The sequence below is a fragment of the Phalacrocorax carbo genome, chromosome 1 (genome assembly GCF_963921805.1).
Source record: "Phalacrocorax carbo chromosome 1, bPhaCar2.1, whole genome shotgun sequence".
In the NCBI taxonomy this organism is placed as follows: Eukaryota; Metazoa; Chordata; class Aves; order Suliformes; family Phalacrocoracidae; genus Phalacrocorax; species Phalacrocorax carbo.
In genome coordinates this window covers 155,352,772-155,362,405 of record NC_087513.1, presented here as the reverse complement: position 1 = coordinate 155,362,405, position 9,634 = coordinate 155,352,772, and the positions used below count along the sequence as shown (strand labels likewise).

At 40.3% G+C, this 9,634-nt stretch overlaps 1 long non-coding RNA gene across 1 annotated transcript; it reads right to left on the bottom strand.

The window, feature by feature from the left end:
• Positions 1 to 716: 716 nt before the first annotated feature.
• Positions 717 to 8,558, bottom strand: LOC135317104 (uncharacterized). Its single transcript, XR_010376227.1, has 3 exons — positions 8,476 to 8,558; positions 7,949 to 7,995; positions 717 to 835 (listed from the first exon to the last, which is right to left on the bottom strand). It is a non-coding gene; the product is annotated as an uncharacterized LOC135317104 (long non-coding RNA).
• Between the last annotated feature and the right edge of the window lie 1,076 nt (positions 8,559 to 9,634).

The window sequence follows — 9,634 nt, the reverse complement described above, 5'->3', positions numbered from 1 at the left end:
ATGCATCATCAAAGTTTTTTCTCTGATGGCACAAGCCATTGCAGATTCATTCTAGAAGGGAAAAGTCTACCCCTTCACAATTACTGGAGAAGTAACATCTCATGAGGTCTCAACAGATTCCCCTTGCAGCTTAGAAGATATTTGAACCAGGTTAGTCCTATTCAAATGTTTTATTATACAGGCAGTCAAGTTTTAACAGCAGTTAATGGTGTTCATCAAGAAGTTTTGTCTTCGCTTCCTTTTACTCCAAAAGAACTATGCACAAGTGCGTTATCTACATAGAACAATAAAGAGTTTCTGGGATTCATTGATGCTATTCTCTGAGGACTAAAGCATTTTTTTTCTTTATAAAAGGGAATAAGAAAAAAACAGCACAAGTAAACCTGAATGGATACACATCACAAGGGGTTATCCTTATGCAAATACAAAGCTCAGTCACCATCAGCAATGTTCATGCCAAAAAATAAAAAGGAAAAAAAAGGCAATGGGTGGTTAATTCCCTTGCATTGTTGACTAATGAAGCTTTCCAGGTTATGCATATGCTGCAGCTGCACATCCTTTGTGTTCTGTATTGGCGGGGGATGCTGGAGCCTACTCTGCACCTTGTCTGTGTGAGACTTCCCAGATATCCCAGGGGACCAGCGCAGCCTGGTTTCCCAAGACTCATCTACATTAGTAAACAAAAAAAAGCCAGAAAGTCTTACCTGTCCAGAGGCAAACTTATGCAGGCTTGTACATTTATGTCCACATTATTTCTTCCCTCAAACTGGAATGACTATACCCCAACACTCTCTGTAGGAAACACTCTGAGATATGTCGTATCCTGAATTTTCACCTGCATTGTTTGCAAGAATGTTAGTTAACGTGGATCAAAATTACATCAGGGAACATATTTACAGCTAAACATTACACAAGATCCTTGACTGGTGGGCAAGCCAATGACTTTATACCTATCAACACAGGCTAAGAGTGTATCTCACCCTGTAGGTATCATTGTATCAGAAAGATACTTGAGGGACAAATTACCTACTTATTGCAAGTGATGCAGAGCTGAGTGAAAGATCAGAAGGCTAAGTTCACTTAAAATATAGCCAGAAAAGGAAGTAGAATCCTAGAATCCTAGAATGCTTTGGGTTGGAAGTGACCTTTGGAGGTCATTTAGTCCAACCCCCTTGCAGTGAGCAGGGACATCTTCAACTAGATCAGGTTGCTCAGAGCCCCGTCCAATCTCACCTTGAATGTTTCTAGTGATGAGGCATCTACCACCTCTCTGGGCAACCTCTTCCAGTGTTTCATCACCTTCATTGTAAAAAATTTTTTCCTTATATCCAGTCTATATCTACCCTCCTTTAGTTTGAAAACATTACCCCTTGTCCTGTCACAACAGGCCTTGCTAAAGAGGTTGCCTCCTTCTTTCCTACAATCCCCCTTTAAGTACTGAAAGGCTGCAATAAGGTCTCCCCACAGCCTTCTCTTCTCCACGCTGAACAACCCCAACTCTCTCAGCCTTTCTTCATAGGAGAGGTGCTCCAGCCCTCAGGTCATTTTTTGTGGCCCTCCTCTGGACCTGCTCCAACAGGTCCATGTTCTTCTTGTGCTGAGGGTTTCAGAGCTGGACACAGGACTCCAGGTGGGGTCTCACCAGAGTGGAGCAGAGGGGCAAAATCACCTCCCTCGACCTGCTGGCCACGCTGCTTTTGATGCAGCCCAGGATACGGTTGGCCTTCTGGGCTGCAAGCACACATTGTTGGCTCATGTCCAGCTTTTCATCCACCAGTACCCCCAAGTCCTTCTCTACAAGGCTGCTCTCAATCTCTTCATCCCCCAGCCTGTACTGATACTGGGGGTGGCCCTGAACAAGGTGCAGGAGCTTGCCCTTGGCCTTGTTGAACCTCATGAGGTTCTCACTGGCCCACCTCTCCAGCTTGTCCAGGTCTCTTTGGATGACATCCCATCCTTCTGGTGTGTCATTTGCACTGCTCAGCTTGGTGTCATCTGCAAGGTTCCTGAGGGTAAGTAAGATGTTGCTCTTATGCAAATCTTACACTGTTTTATTAAGGGGAAAAAAAAGATTTACCCCAAGTATAAAGGCTAGCAGCTTCTAAATCATTCTTTATCTTGTTTTGGAAAGAAAAATTTAAATCTGGTCACTTCCTTCTTAGTAGGGCCCATTTTGAAGGAGACACTTTCAGCCTTGCCTACCTGAGTCTGGTTACGCATTTATTCACTGAATGAATAAAGAAATATCTAGTAATATAACAACATGGTGCAAATCTCTGACTTTCCAGATTTCAGAGTCCATCTCATCCTATACCTCTGTGGCCTTCTGAATACCTAATGTAAGAGTGACAAAAAACCTTTTGTACATGCTGTGAAAGACGTACCTTCTTGTGAACTTGTACGTCTGCATTCTAGACCAAGTAAGAATGTGTGTATCTTAAATGTTGGCCAGGTAGGGGGAAAGGGAATCTGTTTTCTTTTTTTGCCAGAGTACAAATACACATTTGGCTTGTGAAGAAGAGTTGTGCCCATGAACCCCAAACTGAAGATAGTAATGGATCTTCGTGGAGCAATATGCGGGACAACCCCATTGCCTACTGCTACTACCAGTGGTCCCTCCCTGCTTAGCCTGCTCATGTGTCTGAATTCTTATTTTAGGCTTCTGTCTTGCATCACAGAGGAGCAAGCATTAGATTGTGAGTTCTGCTAAATGGCTGTTTCTCTCCTCAAAACATTCCTCACATACCTTTTGTAATAATCTGTTAATACACAAACACCGTTGTTAATACTTATGAACAAAAATTTTTGTTTCCTTGCTGGAGAATTGTTCAGGCAGTCATGATACAATTCATAACATAAGAGATTGATAAAAGGAATGAAAGAGCAACGACACAGTTCAGATTCATCTAGTTCACAACACTGGCCTTTAAGTGCACACTTACGGGGAAGGAGAAAAAGAGCAAGGGCATGTGATACGTCTTGATAATGCTTTCCAAGTCTTCAGTTATTTTCAGAGCAGGCGTTTCCCTCAGTGTCTGTGGTTTTTTATATTTAGTAACCTTCTATGGACCTTTCTTTCAAGTAGCTGGTCAGTCTCCCCTTGAGTCCACATATACCTCTTGTATTGACCAGGTCCTTTAGCAGGTTATTACAAAGGTTAACTAGACGTTACATGAAAAACTACCTCTTTCTTTCTCTTTAAATATGGTATCTACTAGCTTCTTTTGCCAGTAACTGCCCCTCACACTGGAAAAGCAGCGAGTAATGAGTCTGGCCAGCACTGGTTGTGTAGACCACTGTGCCATTCGTGGTTCTGTAGACCTTTGTCTTATGGTCCAAACCCATCTTTTTGCTGAACTGAAGATTTGAGCCTATTAAGTCATGCATTGTAAGATACCATTTCCATACAACAATCCTAGTACTCCTTAAACCTTGTTGATACATGCTTTTTCTGAGATGAGATGACTAGAGTACAGAATTAAAAGACAGAGTGAATAATACATCTATATTCTAGAATAATTTCTGGTTTATTTTCTATTTTTTCCCTAATAATTCATAGTAATTGAATTTATTTTTTGACTGACTCTGAATACTAAGATAATGCTTATGTCAACTACTTATCATGACCTCAAAGTCTTGTCTCTGCAGAGTGATGGACAGCTCAGAGCTCATCTTGTACGCCTAAAGGTAGAGGGTTTTTTCCTCATATTCTCCATTTCATAAAATCATAGAATGGTTTGGATTGGAAGGGACCTTTAAAGATCATTTAGTGCAATGCCCCTGCCATGTGCAGGGACAACTTTCACCAGGTCAGGTTGCTCAAAGTCATGTCCAATGTGACCTTGAACACTTCCAGAAATGGGACATCCGCAACTTCTCTGGGCAACATATTCCAGTGTCTCACCACCCTCATCATAAAAAATGTCCTGTCCAATTGAAACCTACCCTCTCTCAGTTTAAAACCATTGACCCTTGTCCTGCCACTGCAGGCCTTGGTAAAAAGTCTCTCTCCATCTTGCTTATAAGCCACTCTTACATACTGGAAGGCTTCAATAAGGTCTCCCTGAATCCTTCTCTTCTCTAGGCTGAACAACCCCAACTCACTCAACATTTCTTCATAAGAGAAATTTTTCCATATTGATAGTCTTCTGACATTTTGTTATCCAGTTACTCAGCCCTATTAATCTGAAATTCCTTATGCTCCAAACTTATTCTCACTATCTTGAATAAAGCAGTGTTATCAGGTTATTTCACATGAAACTTTTTGTTCAAATGGCTTGAGATAATTAACATAATAATAAAACTGCCTGGTTTCAAAAATTTGCAAATAATTAATAAACAGCTAAATGTCATTAAAATTGATAGTAAGGAAATTATATACTTCTAGGAAGTCATCCTATTAAAAAGAGTATAGTGATTTTTGACCTATATACCCCAAGTGACATACAAGGTCACTGTCACAAGTTTATCTGAAGGTTTCTGGGAAAATAATACTAACAGATACACTAAAAAAATTTGAGCCTTTTGGAAGTATGCAGAAGACCTTGCATTTAACTTTGGTTTCAGCAACAAACTGTTTTTATTTATCTTTCTGTTAAAAAACTATTTATTGTTGAGATACACAGCTGTATTAGAGTGAATTTTCCTTAATATAACTACCAACAGAGATGTCCTTAGTTTACAAAAGAGTACCTCAACCTACTTTGTACATTTGCTGGGCATTAGACAAGAAACACCCATCTTGTATGGTATTCAGCTATTTTGTAGAGTACTCAGCATGTGTCAGTAAGCGATTCCAGAGTTGCCCAGTCTTATCAAGACCTAAAGCTTACATTAGCACATCATTTAAATGAAGAGCTTGCACATGGAGAAAGTTGCTGCCTGGGATACTGTAGTTGTCAGGGTTGAACGCAGCCTGTGTGCTGTAAATAAGGATCAGTCAGCTACCACCCCCTCCCTCTCTCCAACATCTCCTTCTCCTCACCTCCCTTGACCTCATGCTTTGCTTGACAGCTGTGGAAAATCAAATAATCCTGCAAACCTGCTTTCTGCTGGCCAGCTGGCAGCGAGGGCCAGGACCAGGAGTGCCAGAACCTTACAGCTGTATGTGTATCACTGCCTATCCATCTGTAGCATATGCCATATGCCAGTCCTGAAGTAAGCTGAAAGGAGGATCCATTTGAAACAGACCTCGTTCATCAGAACCTGAAAGTGTTCCTTCTCACTATCTTGCCTTGCTCCTCTGATCTTTTCTGCAAGTCATTTGTTCCCTTCTCCCTTCCTCCATGCTCTAGGAACCATATGCAGGGACTTAATGCAAGTTTGTGGCCCACTGCTATCTTTTTTAGTGAGTATAAAAAATTCTGTGTGACCTTTTGAGTAGAAGGTGTGGCAGGTCCAACTTGTCTTGAGTAAGTAGTGTAAATGTAGGATTTACTGCTCTGTAAGTTCAGACAAATCAGTTCAGGCAATTTACAGTTGATTTGATTATCTTTCCCATGAGGTCAGTACAGTGCATACAAATGGGGTATAAGGGACAAGAGGTTAATTCAAAAATATGGCCAGTTCTGTCTTACTAAAATAAGCGTGCCCATCTAAGAACACATACATTTTCTAGTCTAAGTTATTTAAAATGTTTGCTTATGTAAAAAATGTTTTTCTCCTTAAAAAACAAAGGCAGATATTTCTTCAGTTCCCAAATTTTTGAACAGCTTAAAATAGAGGTGGCAAAAAGCCAACATGCTTAGTAATGTGCAGTGGCACTCTGAAGGCAAACATGAACAATAAAAATATCTTTCTGCACTGGCAGGGCTGATCAAATTTACTGGAATGTGTATTTCATTACTTGTTAAAAGATGAAGCCTTCTGCCATTCCAAAAACACACCCCTCACCACAGGCGGAAGGAAATTGTATGCAGAGAGAATTCAGGGCAGATGTGTGGGTTGGTTTTTTTGTTTGGTTGGGTTTTTTATGCTAGATTTAGTTGAGAAAAGTATTGTGACAGTGGAGTACAGTTCTTAGAGCTCTCTTACTCTGACCTGTATACATACCTCTTCTTGTTTCGCATTTTCACTCAATAGAAAAAAATCAAGGCTTCTGTGTACAACAATATCAAATTTTTACTGCTCATAGGTCATTCTTCTAAGTAGACCCAAAGTTAATTTTCAAGAAAAAAGAGAATCCTCCGCTTGTTTGTACTATATTCACTTTCTGTCTTTTCTGAGTGTTACCTGATTTAAACCAAACCAAAGTACACCAAAAAGCCCAACAACAGTGCTCACCTGGAATTCTTGACCTGCCTTTTCTCTTGGCTGTTACCTGCTGAGTGGATCTGCATGGCTAGCCATATGTTGAAGATTTAACTTGCAAATTATGGGCTACTCCTAGTGCCTACCTTCAAGTATCTAACTTGAAAGCTCAAAATGCCCCTCAGAGAACGTGTGCTCCTCAACTGGAAGTCTACCAATTGCTCCTAAACTACCTTCCCCAAACAAAAGTGAGAACTCTTCCTTCCCCAATATTCTTATTTTTCTTGACTCATCCAAAACTACACCTACAGTAGCAGAAACTCTCACGGAAAGCCAGGCTCAGGTGCTTCCTAGAGCAATTTAACAGTGTTGGTAGAGATTGTTTTTCTTCTGGAACCAAGTTATCATTTAAAAGACTCAAATCTGACCCTTTGGTAAGTGACAATTATCCTCTTCTTTCTATTTCCTTCAAATATTTATATTGAATAAACCAAATTTGTTTGCATAACTCTGAAAAGCTGCCATCTGGCAACCTGCTGTCTCGATTCATGGCAGAGTGTTTTGTTCCTGCCAATTTCAAGCCTTTGTTTTAAAATCTGTGCTGAAAACAACCCAATCCTCCTTCCCCTGAAGTCAGTAGCAGAACTCCCACTAGTTTCTGAGGGAGAAGGATCAAGCCCAGACAATAATGGAAGGTAATTTAAAAAAAAATTTCAAAGTATCATCAAAGGAATTGCACTCCTAATTCTATTTGTCGCTGCTTTGAAAACATAATGGCGAGGTTTTGCATATATCAGTCAATAGCTCTAGGCAACTTGAAACGGTCTGAATTAACTACTGTACTTCTCAGTGAGGTCTTTTTTTTTTTTTTTAAAAAAATAAATCCCCATGGGAAAATAAAGGAAAATGTGAACCTGTGCACAGAGTACTGTATTTTCTTTTCTGAAAGCTAAAAGAAGCTGCTAAGCAATTCTATTATTCATCAGTCAATAAATAGAGGTTTTCTGGAGCACGTTGAATTATAGGACATAAGATCATAGCCATACTACTAAGGCTGAAATCCCATCAGACCTCATAACTTAAAAGAAGGCAACTTGAGCCCCAAGGATAAAGCAGGGTGTTTAAAAAACAACTGGTGATTCACTGTGCTCTAACTCCTACAGAAATCTTTATTTATTTTACGGGGGGCTGGATCACTTTTTTGTAATGTTTTTTTCAGTGCCAGATTTTAACTATGCCGCAGCTTTAGGCCTCTATGGCTAGGCACAAAGCTGAAGCCATGATGACCTTTGATCACAAAAATGTGCACAATACCCCTTTCCCAGGGAGAGAAGTTGGCCTCCGTGTTCTGGCCCAATTCCAGGTGATTTCCACTTTGCACCCTTGGAATTGCCCTGTAGTTTTAGCCATGCATAAATATAGGTTTCATTTCCTTTGTTTAAAACTGTTGCACAGTGTAACTGGTACAAAACGGCCGTGGTATTCTGATCTGAGATAGCTGCATGTCATTGGGAAGGAAAGCAATACCTGCTGAGGTCCCTGGGCCTGTAAATAGCTGTTATTATTAGAAATGGTACTGATCTTTCCTTCCCTCCTGCAGACTGCCAGTTTCAGCCTAACCCCAACATTACAAAAAACCCACGCACATATAGATATTATTTGAAAAGTAAATTCAGAGCAGATGTCCAGAAGTACTTACTACCAGCAATCAAGATTCACAGAACATCAAGTTAAGCAGGACACAGTCTACAAAGAAAAAGCAGAACAAAAACACAGACTGAGATGAGAGGTGGGAAAGTCACCTGCCCCAAGCTGAGTGCAAGCCTTAAGGTAGAGTTGGTACACAGGTCTTTTTTAAACTCTCTCCCTTGCTGTGCCTGCAGGAGATGAGGAGTTTTGGCATCACTATTATTTTAACTAATGGACTAGTTCTGTGTTTAAATGATGGAATGTGAGCCATATTGGCTCCCCACAGGTAGAAGGAAAACACTACTGGTCCTACTTATACGCCAGTTAAACATCTGGAGTCATTGTGTATGGAGCAAAGAAAATTTAAATGTGGGGCTGGAGTCAGGTTTTTGAAAAGAAGAGATTTAAATATTTGAAATGTTGCTTTTAATTGCATTTTTAGTTTCATTCTCTCCCTTCTTATTGCATGTGGAAAATTGTTTCATTTTAAATACAGGTAAACTGACTCTATACAGAAATGTGACATACAGATCCTACCATTTTAGTCAGGTAGGTAGTTTCTTCTACTATTTTTGGTGTCTTTGGTTCTAGGAGGCCATACAGAGCTTAGCCACTGGTCTGGAACCGCATGTTATTTACCACAAACTTTCTGTGTTAAAGGTGTGTAGCAAATGCAGGACATTGCACCTGACTCCAGGCTGGCTTTTACTTGTGAAATCTTTGTAGAATTCCTCTGAAATTTATGGAGTTACACACTCGACACTGGGCTTGCTGCCTCTGGCCCAGAGAGTTAGTTGTGGGCTGTTCAATAAGACTCACTGTGATGTCTCCTCTTTGAAAGAAAATTAAAGTGTCTCAAACTGTTGTGGTTGTGGAAAAAATGAAAATAAAACTGTCAAAACTAATCCATTCAATGGAAAGGCAAACGTCTGAGAGCTACAAAGGTGGGATCTTGACCCGTGGTGTGAAGGTGGATGTACTTGGACATGGGTTTGTATTCTTTCCTATCTTTTCTCAGGATGTAAGGATATCCTGAAGTACAGGAATGGAAGTAATGTTATTGATATAACATTTAAAAAAGTGTTTTGTTCCCACTATACGCTAGCTCTTACAGCAGCTTGAATATAAACTTTCATTTCCTGTGGCACTCAGAAATGTGTATGTTCAGTGGGGATCAACAGGCAGAATTATTCAGGGGAGACAGCGTGCCTCAGTAGTTGCAGCAGGGAACTTGAAAAGGTCCTAGCCTTGTTTCAGCAGCTTTCTGGGTCATTCATTCACTGCGTGACCTTAGATGACTCACTTGACCTCAGTCAAACCAGCTGCAAAGGCAGGTAAAGGAGACCCACTGCAGAGGGGATGCAGGATGTAAATTGAGTCTCCCTGGGGAAACAACTACAGTATTTTGAACTGGCAGCATTCGAGTTTTATGGATGTAAAAAGTGTTGAAAGGTAAATCACTTCTAGTATCTGATTATGAAGCAGTGGCCATATATTCTCCTTCATGGATCATTTCAAAGTCCACATGACGGCATTAGCTGTTGTGCCCTTCATGTGTATGGACTTAAGCTGCCTAAATGATGATGAGTTAGCTAACAAAGATAACAAGTATTTAAGGAAGATAAATTCTCTCCTAGCTGAACTCTGATGGTCAACAAATACAGAGCCTGCAACATTTTAGTACAGCTTTGCTTAA